This window comes from Symphalangus syndactylus, chromosome 10, assembly GCF_028878055.3.
Source record: "Symphalangus syndactylus isolate Jambi chromosome 10, NHGRI_mSymSyn1-v2.1_pri, whole genome shotgun sequence".
Lineage (NCBI taxonomy): Eukaryota > Metazoa > Chordata > Mammalia > Primates > Hylobatidae > Symphalangus > Symphalangus syndactylus.
In genome coordinates, this window is record NC_072432.2 from 36,611,699 (window position 1) to 36,627,504 (window position 15,806).

Consider the following 15,806-nt stretch of genomic DNA (forward strand, 5'->3'; position numbering starts at 1 on the left):
CTAGGCTGCCGTAGTGACTAGTGAAGAAAAGTCCTCTCATGCATCTATCAGGAGGAAAGAAATGGAAACAACTTTGAAATACACCAGAAAATTCTATTCTTCGTAACAAGGCCTGCCTTAGCGACAAACTATTTACCAAGCTTAAACTACTGGGGTTTTATTAGAGCCTAACAAACCTGGAGGAAGGGAAATACCCAGGTTTTTTTTTTTTTTAAAGAAAACTTTTTTTTTTTTTTTTTTTTTTTTGAGACAGAGTCTTACTCTGTCACCCAGGCTGGAGTATAGTGGCATGATCTCAGCTCACTGCAACCTCCACCTCCCGGGTTCAAGCAATTCTTGTGCCTCAGCTTTCTGAGTAGCTGGGACTACAGGTATGCACCACCACACCCAGCTAGTTTTTAGTATTTTTAGTAGAGACAGGGTTTTGCTATGTTGGCCAGGCTGGTCTCGAACTCCTGGCCTCAGGTGATCCACCCGCCTCAGCCTCCCAAAGTGTTGTGATTACAGGCATAAGCCACTGCACACGACCGAAAAAACAAAACATTCTTACCATACAATTCAGCAATTGTACTCCTTGGCATTTACCTGAACAAATTGAAAATCTTGACCATACGAAACCCAGCACACAAGTGTTTATAGAAGCTTTATTCGTTCTTGCCAAAACTTGGAAGCAACCAAGATGTCTTTCAGTAGGAGAATGGATAAATAAACTTTGGATGGCAAGACAATGGAATATTGTTCAGCATGCAAAAGACATGAGCTATCAAGCCATGAAAAGACACAGAACATTTAATGCATATTACTAAGTGAAACAAGCCAACCTGAAAAGCCGCATACTGTTAGATTCATTTCTTATTACTATGTGACATTCTGGAAAAGGTGAAACTATGGAGGCAGTAAAAAGATCAGTGGCTTCCAGGGATCAGGGAGAAGGGAGGGATCAATAGGCAGGGCACAGAGAATTTTTTTTAATAGACTTTAATTTTAGAACAATTTTAGGTTCACAGCAAAAGTAAGAGGAAGGTACAGAGATTTTCCATATACTCCCTACCCCTAAGCATGCCTAGTCTTCCCCATTATCAATATTCCCACCAGAGGCACAGAGAATTTTTAGGACAGAGAAACTATTTTGTTATGATACTACAATGGTGGATATATGTCATGACATATCTGTAAAAATCCATAGAATGCACAACACCAAGAATGAATGCCAAAGGAACTACGAACTTTCAACGATAATTATGTTTCAACGTAGGTTCATCTAACGTAACAAATGTACTACTCTGGTGGGAATATTGACAATGGGCTGTGCATATGTAGGCGGAGAGAGTATATGGGAAATCTCTGTAACTTGTGTTCAAATTTGTTGTGAACCTAAAACTGCTCTAAAAAATAAGGTCTATTTAAAAAAACACCACTGGATGAGATAATTTATTGAAATGAATAATTGATATTTTCCTTGAATATGTATATTACTTTAATAAAATCTTAAATATCCAATTAAACATATCTGAAAAATAATGAAACATGAAATTCAATTTCAAAAAATAACCTAGAATTTAAAACAGCAACAATAGTAATTATGGAAGAGAGATTAAATGCAAGAAAAGTATATAAAATGATGTAACAAACCTCTGCCTGGGGATCTGGAAAGTGATAATGCAGAAAATTGAAAAATGGTAACATTTGAGAGGATATTAGTAATTTTCCATAATTGATTAAAGAATAAGAGTTTAGAGGACAGAAAATTTATAGCAAGATATATATATTTTTAACAGTCTTCACCTAGACATAACATAGCATGCATTCTAAAACACAAATAACAAGTAAAGGGGTTTATTTTTTAATTTAATTTTAATTTCTATTTTTATAGAGATGAGGTATTACTATGTTGCCCAGGCTGGTCTCAAACTCCTGAACTCAAGTGATTCTCACAGCTCAGATTCCCAAAATGCTAGGATTACAGGCTTGAGCCATCGCACCCAGCCAGTAAATGGCTTTATAAGCAGCCAGAAGGAAAAGACGGATTACCTACAACAAATCAGAATTTGAATGACAGCTGATTTCTTAACTGCATGAAAACTAGGAAACAATGCAAACATTTCCTTAAAGTATTGGGAAAAAAATAACTGCCAATCTAAAATCATATATACAACAAAATATATTTGTAAACAATAAGAAAAACAATATAAAACCTGAGTGTTTACCACCAAAAGCCATTTAATATAATTTATAAGAAATATACTTTATGAAGAAGGAATATGATCCCAGGACATAGGTTTGTAATGCAAGAAGAAATGGTGAATTTAAAAAAATATGGATATTGTTAAATCTAAAGCAACATATAAGAATAGTAAGGTCGGGGGTTCAAGACCAGCCTGACCAACATGGAGAATCCCCATCTCTACTAAAAATACAAAATTAGACAGGCATGGTGGCGCATGCCTGTAATCCCAGCTACTCGGGAGGCTGAGGCAGGAGAATTGCTTGAACCTGGGACGCGGAGTTTGCAGTGAGCTGAGATTGCGCCACTGCACTCCAACCTGGGCAACAAGAGTGAAATTCTGTCTTGAAAAAAAAAAAAGAAAAGTAATAATAAAAAACTTACGGATATTAAAAAATAGAACTGAATTTAAAAACTATAGCTTAGAAGTCTAGATAGGTTATTTGTACCTAAAGCACTCTAGAAAAAAAGGGCAAATATATTTATTAAATTTAGGTTCACAGAGTTATATATGAAACATTATAATTTCTAGCATAACCAATAAAAAATATTTAAGATACTGTATAACTTTCAAACAAATGGAAAAAATGTAATGATAGGGGGGCAATATTAGTGCAAAATAATCTTTGCAAGAAAAAATGAGAATAAAGCAGGCAAGAAAAACAGAAAGCATAAAATAAGATGATAGAAATAAGTCCAAACATATCAGAGAACAAAATGAAATGTGAATATTTTGAGTAAGGATTTAAGATTCTCAGATATTTTACATCAACTGTAAGAATCAGCTAAGTGATATTTATAGCACATACAAGTAAAACAGGTCCTGGGGGAAATTAATGAAATAGAAAGCAAATACAAAATACATGAAATAAAATAAATTACAACATCAAATAAGTCAAAAGTGGTTTTTTAGAGAAAAAAATATTAAAGTTGTTTAACAGCCAAACAAAATTTGGTAAGTAAATTGAAGATATAATTGCAAATGCAGCAGAGATTTTTTAAAAAATCAGTTTAAGTCAATTGATTTGAAAATTAATATAATATGAACAGATGCCTAGAAAAATAGGATTTAATAAAAAATAGTGAAAAATAAATAGAAAACCTGAGTAATACTATAACTTTTTAAGATATTTAATCAATATTTTAAAATATTTCCATAACGGAGACAGCAGGCCCAAATGTCTTTCCAAATATATTCTGCCACACATTCAAGGAAGAAATAATTCCAATTTTACACCAATTATTCTCAGAACTAGAAAGAGAGGGGAAATAGTTCACTTATTTGGTTAGGCTAACATAACTCTGATTCAAAAACTAGAGGACAGTAAAAGAAAAATATTATAAAGCAATATTGTAAACATATGAGCAAAACAGACTGTTAAAAGAAAAAATTCAGCTGAATAAAATTTAAAAGAGTTTAATTGAGCAAAGAATGATTCACAAATTGGGCAGCCTCTGGACACAGAGTAGACTCAGAGACTCCAGCACAGCCACGTGGTGGAAGATTTATGGACAGAAAACGGAAGTGACATACAGAAACAGCTGGATTGGTTATAGCTCAGTGTTTATTTGAACATGGTTCAAACAGTTGGCCACATTGGATTGGCCAAAACTTAGTGATTGGCATGAGTAGACTAGAGTCTGTTTACACTTCCATTTAGGCTATAGTTCACTATGTACAGAAAAATCTTTAGGCTGAACTTAAAATATGTAAGAGGCAGCTTCAGGCTAAACTTGAATTAACAATTCCCCCCTTATGGTCATCCTCTCAAAATTGACTCAAGTCACTGATGTCATTATTGCCATCATAAAAATACTTATTCAGTCTTGACACCCACTGGGAAACAGAAGAACAGTGGGTTTTTGCAAGCTGGGAGCGTTTCAGGTTATTTTTTTAAGGGTTACAGTAGAGAGTACCTCCTTATGCTGGAACGTCCTGTTTACAAGAGAAAAAACAAAACCTGGTTTGTTCTAGGATCTAGGAGTTTCCTTAAAGTCTTACTTTGATTATGCCACATTTAGCGCGAGTGACTCCATTTTGGTTTGGTCTGGTCTTTTCGGACCTAGTGCATAAGCTCAGTCCAAAACAATGGCCTCCCATAATTTTGTTTAAGAATTTCCCCCTTTTTGTCAAGTTCTCATTTAGGTGAGAGTGTGACCAAAACTTAGGGTCTTAGCACCACCCTCAGTCACCATCATTTTTGGTTTCCAGTCATTCATAGGTTATGCTGCCCTCATGGTCACACATTCTTTCAGCTCTTGTCTTTCCAGTTGAAGAGAGACCATTGGACATTCTAGAGATGGCTGTATACAAATATTTAAAAACTTTGAAAGAATACAGTGCACCAAGGAGACTACTATTATTACTGTTAGTTACCGTTACTATTATTACTGTTATTATTACTATTAGTACTATATACTACTATTATTGGGAAAGGTAATATCAAGAGTTTGGAGTATGTGTCTTACCCAGGGTCCCTATAAACCAAACCACCTAAAATCAAATTGATCAAAGAATGAGCTAAAAACTCTACTCACTTAACAGTCTCTTCATTAATATCTTACAATTGAATCCCTATAATATACTGGATGTGATGTATTTTTCCATAGGCCACAAGGGCCAGCAGCTGAACGGATACTTCTGTGTTTAGCCAGTAAGTAATCTAGAGAAATTCTATTACTTAGCATAACTTTCACAAGAGAATTTAAAGAGAATTGAGACCAGCCTGGCCAACAGAGCAAAGCCCTGTCTCTACTAAAAAAGTACAAAAATTTTCCAGGAGTAGTAGTGAGCTCCTGTAATCCCACCTGCTAGGGAGGCTGAGGCAATGTTCTCTTTAACCCATGATGTAGGTTAAAAGGAGTGAGACAGCCAGGTGCGGTGGCTCATGCCTGTAATCCTAGCACTTTGGGAGGCTGAGGCGGATGGATCACCGGAGGTCAGGAGTTCAAGACCAGCCTGGCCAACATGGTGAAACCCCGTCTCTACTAAAAATACAAAAATTAGCTGGGTGTAGTGGCAGGCACCTGTAATCCCAGCTACTCGGGAGGCTGAGGCAGGAGAATCACTTGAACCCAGGAGGCGGAGGTTACAGTGAGCCGAGATCGTGACATTGCACTCCAGCCTGGGTGACAAGAATGAGACTTCATCTCAAAAAAAAAAAAAAAAATGAGGAGTGAGCCAATGTTCTGTTTTTGACTGACCCGCTTCCCAGGTTCACACCATTCTCCTGCCTCAGCCTCCCGAGTAGCTGGGACTACAGGAGCCCGCCACCACGCCCGGCTAAATTTTGTATTTTTAGTAGAGACGGGGTTTCACTGTGTTAGCCGGGATGGTCTTGATTTCCTGACCTCATGATCTGCTCGCCTCGGCCTCCCGAAGTGCTGGGATTACAGGCGTGAGCCACCTCACCTGGCCAAGAGTTTTTATTGGCCAGTTTTCAAACTTCTTAATTGGATTACTGGCTTCATAGTGGGGTCCTTTGAGAAACAGAATGAGGAAAACATGCAGTTCCTAGGGCCTAATAAGCACGCATAGATGCAAGGCAAAATAGATTCCTCCAAATTCAGGGTCCTACTTTTACACCAGATCTTGGATCCCCAAAAGAGAAATGCTATGGAATAGGACAGTGAAATGATTTTACTGTGCATTTCATTGCAAAGCATTTGAAAGCCAATCAGCGCACTCTGTGATCAGTCCATCTCCCTTTGCAGTCTTATCTCTCGGTGGGGGATGGGGATGGGGACATTTCAATAGGTGGCCAAGAGCATGCTTCTCTGATCCAAACTAGCAAAGAGCCGAGTATCCTCCAATCACTGCCATTTGCCATCCTCAAAAGTATATTTAGCTTTAGACTGTGAGAAGGATTTATCTGCTTTCAATTCCTGGGGTTTCATGAGGAAAACAGAGGTTTTTCCCAAAACGGGGTCTGTGGTGCCTCCTTTGTTTTTCCCAAAGAGTCCCAGAGTGTGAGAAATTATCCTAGGTCCTCTCATCTGTGCATGAAGAGTGGCAAAAAGGCAAAAATGGAGAAAAACAATTCAATTGACTGAAAAGAAACAAAACTATTTTTCCCCAGAAAAACAAGATCTAAGAAGAGAAAAAACTGTAAAGCACTTTTAAATATATTTATAGCTTGAATACCTGTTTTTAATTAAGCTGAGTTTTAAACCAAACATCTTATTACCAGACTTTAGCCAGAACAAGCAGCAAATATTTCTTGCTTTTGACCTTTACCAAAGGTAACCTCCCAGGTGCTCAGAGAAAGGAAAATTCAAGACAAGAAGTCAGAAGTTGTTCATGGTGGGGAAGAGAATCAATAAGTGGCAAAAGTCACAAAGATATCAAACCAAAAAGGACTCATTCCTTAAGCCAGGAATTGAACCTTGACTGTCACTGGGAAAAGACAAAGCCTTAGGCACTAAGCTACAGCACTGGGCAGTTTCCACTGCTCTTCCCAGAAGGAGTCTAGAGCCGTCAATTTTGATCTTGCAATGGCTTTTAACTGCTCAAGATAAATTTTAGAGCCAGCTATGACATGAACCCCAAAATTCCTGTTCCCTGGATGGACGAGACCAAGAGAAAGTACTGCCATGTGTTTATGAGGTCAAACTCCCAAGGATATAAAACAAGACGTCCACTTTTATTTTTGTTTCAGAGACTTGCCTCAAAGTTTGTAACTGAGCAGTTTGCCAGGATGGCTTAAACAGGAAGCTTATGGGGGGCCTAGGCCCACATTCTATCCTATGGTACCCCTTTTTTTATGACAGAACAACACAGAAAGACAAATGCACAACACAAAGTACACCAGATTCACTACAACTTAAGACTAGCCTGACAAATCCTTTTTCTCATTAATTAAAGCTTTGCAGAGGAGATAGTAATTTTTACCACTCCTACAATTTTACCATTCCTACAATTGCACAAAGGGAGAGAGGTCAGAAGTCTGACTATTAAGAAATTCTTACCCTTTTGTCAGCATGCCAGCATCCCTTTCCCTGAGCAGCCCTAGCGACCCCCTTTTGCACCATAGCTCTGGGAGCCAAGTTGCAACACAAAGGAAAATCATCCTTTTTTGTTTCGTGGAACCACAGGCAAAAGCCTCTCAATTTTGTAAGATGCTGCCCAAGGGATTGCATGGGGTAACCGAATTAACATTTTCCATTCTGGCCAGAGCAAAATGCGTGTGACAAAATAGACATTAGCCTCTGCTCTTGGTGCCCATCAAACTGGCAAGGCTCAAACTTGCCCCTAGTTGGGCTCTGTCATCTTTAATCCATCTAGAGTGGGGTGGAATGACCTGCAGCCAGGAGTTTCAACATGTGGTCTCTGGGCAAGATGGTTTCCCTGAGTAACAGAAAAGACAGGAAATGGAAAGGAGAGAAAGGAAAAAGGAAAAGCAATCTCTGTGGTGTGGTGGGGAAGGCAAAGAGCCCAGTGAGGCCAGAGAAAGATCACCCATTGCAGCAACACTGAAACAAAATTTCAGGCAACTGCTTGTCTGTCACGAAGGGAGGGATCATTTTCAGCAGTCCCATCAGCTCTCAATTTTCCCCGATTGGGGAGAAAAAGGTTCCCCATGTCCCATGATCCTGTACTTGCCTAATCCTGTCATCCACTGCCATCAGCAAAGAACGCAGGGCAGATTAATCCAAAGAGAATAGTGGTTAACATCCCATAATGTCAAATCCATTTTTAACCAACAGAGACTTTACTGAGGAGAGGGCCCTCTAATCCCTGCTATGTCTTAGGAGGGACTCTAAATCTTCCCAATTTGGGACTCTGATCCAGTCCCATCCTTTACCTGGGTAAAATGTACCCCACCACTTACCCAAAGTCAGCCAATTGGTGCTGCGGTCTATTTATTTGGGTCAGGATAGTAACCAAGTCAAAAGTTTAGCAGATTTAATTTTTTAAAAAATCAATTAGTTGTTTAAGATTTTCATTTGCCTTTTGTAAATAGAAATTTTAAATAGAAATACTGAAATCCTTTTAGAAGTTTCTGCATATCAATAGGCATCCCTAGATGAGACTAATTTGGGAGCCCTCATTTTTAAATGCACTTCAGTGCAGTGTTGTTCAATTGGAACATTCCACTCTAAGTTATCTTTAGTAAGATTTCACCATTTCTGTAAGACTTTGCTGCTTCCAGGGCCTAACACTTATGCATGTATCAGCCAAAACGAAATTAGTTCTTCAGAAATTAAGGATCCCATCTTTAGAAATTAAAGATCCCATAAGATACTGGTTTTGCTCTCAGGTTCCCTTGATCAATTTAGCCAATGATTTTTTTTCCTACCTAAGTACACATGAAAAATGAAACAAAGGAATAGAACACAAAAATTCCTGTGAATTTCCAAAAGCCAAATTTTACACCCTGTGCAATATTGCCATATACTACTGGTTTCTTTCTGACCCAGTCAGATGTAAGAGGCCTCTGACTGGATCTAAGTCAGTTAATTACTGGATCCAATCCAATCCTAAACCTAGTCCAGTTTCTGTCATGACTTCCAAACCAGTTTGGATTAGAAATTTGCTTAAATAAATTCGGAGAGCTCAAAACACAAATCCATAGAGCTTTGGAATCTGACAGAGAACTTACCACAATCCCCAGCTGCTCTGAGAGAGCAATGGACACAATGGGGCTGGCAGGTGTGTCACTTGGTCACTCAGTGCTTCTGGGGGTCATTAGAAGCTCTACTTCTGATCTCACTTCCGAAACCATCTGTTAAAAGAATAACTTCAGCTGAATTAACTTTAAAAGTGTTTAATTGAGCAATGAACAATTCACAAATCAGGCAGCCTCCAGAGCCAGAGTAGGCTCAGAGATTCCAGCACAGCCACGTGGTGAAAGAAAATTTATGAACAGAAAAAGGAAAGTGATGTAAGAAAATGGAAGTGACATACAGAAACAGCTGGATGGATTGGTTATAGCTCAGTGTTTGCCTTATTTGAATATGGTTCAAACAGTTGGCCACATTTGATGGGCCAAAACTTGGTGATTGGCACAAGCATAGACTACCGTCTGTTTACACTTCCCTTTAGGCTATATTTCACTATGTACAGAGAAACCTTTAAGCCAAACTTAAAATATATAGGGAGGCAGCTTTAGGCTAAACTTGATTTAACAAGACTCAGCAATATATATAACATATAGACAATGTCATGACCAAATTAATTTTATTCGGGGAATGAAGGGTTGAGTCAACCTTATAAAAACATCTATTAATGTAATTCACCACATTTACAAATTAAAGGAGGAAACCCATGCCATCACTTGAATAGATGCAGTAAAAGCATTTAATAAAATTCATCAACTCTGCAGAGAGCCTAGAATAGAAATAGAAATATATATCAAATATTTAATTTGATATAAATAAAAACAAAAATCATACAGCAAACATACTAAATAGTGAAAGATTAAATTCACTTTCTTTAAATTCATGAATAAGAAAGGTTCACAATTTTACTACTGTTCAACATTGTACTGGAGGGCCCCTTGACTATAAGAAAAAAGAGAAAGAAATGAACATTATAAATATTGGAAAAGAGTTTTAAAAATCTAGTTATTAACCTTGGATGACATAAATTTCTGACCAGAAAATCTAAAAGACCATATAGATAAATTATTATAATTAATCATGAATTTTAAGAAAATTATTGGATAAAAATCAATATGAAACTTAATCGTATTTCCATATGATAACTACAAACATTTAGTAACTTTAAAAAGATACTTTGTAAAACAGAGACACAGTATAGGGTGATCAGGAAAAAATCTTTTAAAATAAAATGTACAAGAGCTTAAGTAAATTATAAAACTTTATGAAGAGGCATTAAATAAAATATAAGCAACATAAAAAGATGATTCTTCTGGATAGTGTAACCATGTTACAAAATTGTCACAGATTTCCAAATACGTTCATAGATCCAGCATGTATCTGGGTTTTTAAGGAATTTGACTTACTGTCAATTAAGCTGCATATGAAAAATGAAGGATCAAATGTAGCTAACACATCTTGAAACAAGAAGAACAGAAGACTTGCCCTACCAGATAGAAAGACTTACTAAAAAGCTACAGGAATTATGACAATGTGGTAGTGGCACAGGTATAGACAACACATTGTGGAAATAAGATAACATTCTATATCAGTGGGGGATGCATGAACACTTGCGCTGAGACAATTATGGTATTCATGTAAAAACATAAATAAAATTGAGTCCTATTTCACACAAACACTAAATAAATTCAATTCCATGTTGTTAGTAAACGTTAATGCATAATCTTGATAACCTTGGGACAGAAAAGATGTGTTTGTGAACATGCAAAGAACATATTTTGACTTTGGAAGAATTCAAAAAACTAAATTTAAACAACACAAAAAGTGTGCAAACCCTCAGGGAAAAGAATGATAAATTCAACCAGATTAAATTAAGGACTTCTGTCCATTAGTTGTGACTTAGTCTGCTTTTGTTGTAATAATGTGGTGTAACAAATCACATCACAATCGAATGACTTATAACCACAAGCATTATTTTCCCTGTTCACAGGCCTGTAGCCTCAATCCATGGGCCAGGCTCCAAGTCAGCTGGGCTTGGTTCCAGACTCGGGACTGGGTTGAGGCTACTCCATGTGTCCTCCTTGGACCAGTGGCTAACCAGGGCCTGTTGTTACGGAGAATGGCAGGAAAACAAGATGTCAAGTTGAACCTCATATGCACATTTAATGTCCCTACTTGTGTCACATATTTTAAATCTCATTAGCCAAAGCAAGATATTTGACCAAGTCAACATACATGTGGAAGAACATCATACTCTCACTACTCTAGAGGTGGGCACACAGTTACAAGGCAAAGCGTATGACTGTATTACAGGGGATTGAAGAATTGGCACCGATATTCTTATCAACCACACACACCTCAAACCATATGAAAAGCAAGCCAAAATTTGGGTGAAGGTATTTGCCACATATAACAATGAATTAGTCCCTCAAATATCTTTTAAAAATCCTTATTTTTACAAATTGATAAAGAAACAATATGATTTAAAATGGGCAAAAATATGTGTTTTATAGAAAATAAAATATGCAAGTGATTTTTTTAAAAAACAGGTCAAATTTATTGTAGAGAAGCCAAAATAAGACTGCATATCACATTTTCGTATTTGCAAAACTTGAAAAGTCTTACAATACTAAGTGTTAAGAATGTAGAGAAATTGAAACTCACTACATTACTGTTGGGAGTGTAAATTCGTGTATTTACACTGTGTATTATGTTTTCACACTGCTGATAAAGACATGCACGAGACCGGGAAGAAAAAGAGGTTTAATTGGACTTACAGTTCCACATGGCTGGGGAGGACTCAGAATTACTGTGGGAGGTGAAAGGCACTTCTTACATGGCAGCAGCAAGAGAAAATGAGGAAGAAACAAAAGTGGAAACCCCTGATAAACCCATCAGAGCTCGTGAGACTTATTCACTGTCATGAGAATAGCACAGGAAAGACCGGCTCCCATGTTTCAATTACCTCCCCCTGGGTCCCTCCCACACACGTGGGAATTCTGGGAGATACAAGTCAAGCTGAGATTTGGGTGGGGACACAGCCAAACCATATCACACTGGAAAACAATTGACATTATCTTGTATCCAAAAAGATGTTTACATTCTTTGACCCAGCAGTTTCACTCCAAAACCTCTTGCTCATGTGTTCCCAAAGATATGTATGGTGTTTTTGTGAAAACACATGACTGGAAAAACTCCATATGTCCATCAAATTGTGAACAGATACATAAGAAGTGGTATAGTCACAAAATAAAATATTTATAGCAGTAATAATGAATGAATGACATCTCTACATATCCAAATGGATGTCAAAAATATGTTAATTTTTAAATAAAGGTAGGTCTCAGAAAAATGCATAGAGCAGATACCATTATACAAAGTTCAGATAAAAGTACAATGAAGCAATTAAGTCACTTATGGGTTACTAATATATTGTAAATTTATAAAGAAAAGCAACAGAATGTTAAGCACAAAAGTCAGTAAGGAACACATGGGGTCTTGAACTACAATGCTGTGCATTATTTTTTACAACTGTATTATGAGGCTGGGCATGGTGGCTAATGTCTTTAATCCCAGCATTTTGGGAGGCCCAAGTGGGCAGATCACCTGAAGGTCAGGGGTTTGAGACCAGCCTGACAACATGGCAAAATCCCGTCTCTACTAAAAACGCAAAAATTAGCCAGGCATGGTGGGCGCCTGTAATCCCAGCTACTCAGGAGGCTGAGGCAGGAGAATAATTTGAACCTGGGAGGTGGAGGTTGCAGTGAGCAGAGATTGCACCATTGCATTCCAGCCTGGGAGACAGAGTGAGAATCTGCCTCTGGAAAAAAAAAAAGAAAGAAAGAAGGAAAGAAAGAAAGAAAGAAAGAAAGAAAGAAAGAAAGAAAGAAAGAAAGAAAGAAAGAAACTATTATGAGAACATGGGGGCTGCTGGTTTTATTAGTCTTTTACCTTATATATACCATATATATATTTACCATATATATATACACATACCATATATATATATATATGTATATATATATATATATATTCAATTATGTAAATAAGTAGCAGAATAATTTTTTTTTTTTCTTAAGCTTCTATTACCTCTCACAAACTGGTATTTGGTCAAACCAAAGTTTGGTTTGTGTTCCAAACTTTAATTACTGTTGATTCTGTGACTTTTAATATTTTCTGTTTGGCCATTTTTATTTCAGGAGTGTTCTCTTTTCAGTTAAGAAGAGAAACACTAAGTATATATTCGATTAGTGGAGATTGCTGGCCCCTTTAGCTGTGATTAAATTTAGATAAGTATCAAGATCAGCTGGATAGTGAGAATCAAGAATTTTAAAAATAGCAAAACACAAACAACATTTTAAAACATTTTCTCTATGTTATCCAGTGTTATAAGCAATTCACCCTGAAATAACTCAGGTAATGCCCACAACAGCTGTGTGGACTAGGTTGTATTAGCAGCCTCATTTTGCAGATGAAAGACTTAAGACAAAGTTGTATACAATTTTCCCAGTGTCACACAGCTATTAAGTGGTGATGATACTGCTTTACGCTCCACTGTTATCCACTATTCCATACAGATCTGAATATTAAAACAAATTCACAGAGCAACTATCTTTGTTGTTCATGCACAGAACATGTAGTAGATTATTATTTGTAAAATATAAATGCCAACATTTTAAAAACATATGTGAATTTAACTGAATAAATTATGCACTGGGTGGTACCATTGCTAGTTTGCTGTGTGCCTCTCCATGTATTCTTCTCTCATCATTTCTATTTATTTTTGTATGTCTCTCTTCCTTTTCCTTTTCTTTTTCTTTTCTTTTTTTTTTTTGCTTTTTTTTGTTTTGTTTTTTTCCTTTTTGAGACAAAGTCTCACTCTGTTGCCCAGGCTGGAGTGCAGTGGTGAGATCTTGCCTCACAACAACCTCCATCTCCCAGTGTCACACCATTCTCTTGCCTCAGCCTCCCGAGTAGCTGGGACTACAGGCACCCACCACCACACCCGCCCTCTTTTTCTTTTCTTATGATATATCTCTGCTGTTTTCTATTCCCCAAATGTCTCCCTTTTGAACTTTCCACAATTACGAACAGTCAGTATAATTATGCCAGCATTCTCCACTAATCGAACACATACTTAGTGTTTCTCTTAACTGAAAAGAGTAGAGGACACTCTTGAAGTGAAAATTTAAACTTAAATTGCTTTCTTCTACTGAAAAAACAGACAAAATGTCATAAAAAGGGGAGGGGATCCATTATAGTCAGAATTATTAGTTAGTTTGAAGTAAAATCCCCTCTAAACAACAGGCTTATTTTAGCTGTTCAATTTATCTAACACATTGACTATTTTCACCATCAAGCTCAAGAAATTCGGACTTTTAAACTCTACCAATTCTGGTTTAGGTGTCTCAAACCCAAAATCCCAGGTCCTGCTTTAATTTTGGAAGTGGATTTTTAAAGTTCTTTAGTTCAAGTATGCCCATTTTACAGCATTTATATCATTTACTAGGATAATTCATCAGGTACTATGACTCTTCCTGATAAGTTAAACAGGCCAAATACCTCCCCTAAATAGAATTACATTATAACAATTCACTTTACTTTCCCATCCAGAGTATATTTGTCCCCCTGAAATCATGATTTCAGCCTCTGCCTTTTCCCCCATTGACCCCTGCACTAGAATATTTCCTGGCTTCAACTAATACCTGATAAATTTTCCCACACATGAGAGGGTTCATAGGTCACCTTACATGGAGTCAAGAAAGCTGTGAGTCTGTGACTAGCAAGCCCCATACACTAGCCAGAGGCCTTCAGGAGGACACACCAGGCATACCCTGCCTCAAGTCACTCATGGATAATCTAGTCCGGTTTATGCTCAGGGTAACAGACTCATGGTCAAGCCTAGTGCAATACTCTTCCCATGGGCAGTTCCTCTCTCCCATGTCTATCTACTACATCAGGGCAGCTCAGTGGAGGTGGTTTTGTCCCCTAACATAACTCCTGGGGCACATAACTTGGTTGTCACAAATTGGGCGGGGAATGCTAGTGGCACCTAGTAAGCAGAGACCAGGGCTACTGCTAGGCATCCTACAAGGCACAGGACAGTCCTCCCAATAAAGAATTATCTGACCCAAGATGTCCACAAAGCAAGGGTTGAGAAGTCCTGCCCTATTATCTTTCTACTCCTCTGTGTTATGCTGAGAACAATGAAAACTAAGCTTATGGCCTGCCACCTTTGTTAGCTGACGTAGTATCCATTTCATCCCTCATTTCTGCCAAAAGAATCCTCATTTTCTTAAGTATAAAAAAAACTTCAGTGGATTCTTGGCCCTTTGACTAGTCTAAGCCAATTTTACCAATTCCTTTTCTATTGCACTGGTTTAGCACAAGGGAAAAAGTAAAATTCAATTAAATAAGATATAAGGGTGGAAATGCTGAGAGGCTTCTGGGAAAATTTCCCTCACTCCTGAAAAACAGGATGCACTTTCTTCCCTTCTGACGTGTGGATGTTGTTTTGTGGGATGTGATACCTGAGTTGGTGCAAATGCCTTGCCACCATGGAGAAGGTAGATGACAAGCTGAAAATCACAAAATGTAAAAATGGAGAAAACCAGGCCAGGCATGGTAGCTCACACCTGTAATCCCAGCACTTTGGGAGGCCAAGGTGGCCGGATTATGAGGTCAGGAGTTCAAGACCAGCCCGGCCAACATGGTGAAATCCCATCTCTACTGAAAATACAAAAATTAGCTGGGTGTGGTGGCATGTGCCTGTAGTCCCAGCTACTCGGGAGGCTGAGGCAGAAGAATCACTGGAATTTGGAAGGCGGAGGTCGCAGTGAGCCAGGATCGCACCATTGCACTCCAGCTGGGTGACAGAGTCAGACTCCATCACAAAAAATAAAAAAAAAAAATGGAGAAAACCTAGGTCTTTGACATTGTCACTAAGCTGCTGAATTAATCAACTTTGGAAATGCCATGTCTCTAAATTTCCTTATCATAAGAGACTTTCCTTATCATTTTC

At 37.7% G+C, this 15,806-nt stretch overlaps 1 long non-coding RNA gene across 1 annotated transcript in view; it reads right to left on the reverse strand.

Annotated features, from left to right (window-relative positions):
* Positions 1-8,865: 8,865 nt before the first annotated feature.
* The window catches only part of LOC134731627 (uncharacterized), a 235,839-nt gene continuing 228,898 nt past the window's right edge, over positions 8,866-15,806 (reverse strand). The window contains exon 5 of the long non-coding RNA XR_010114063.1: positions 8,866-8,949. This is a non-coding gene — a long non-coding RNA (uncharacterized lncRNA). The remainder of the gene's footprint in view (positions 8,950-15,806) is intronic.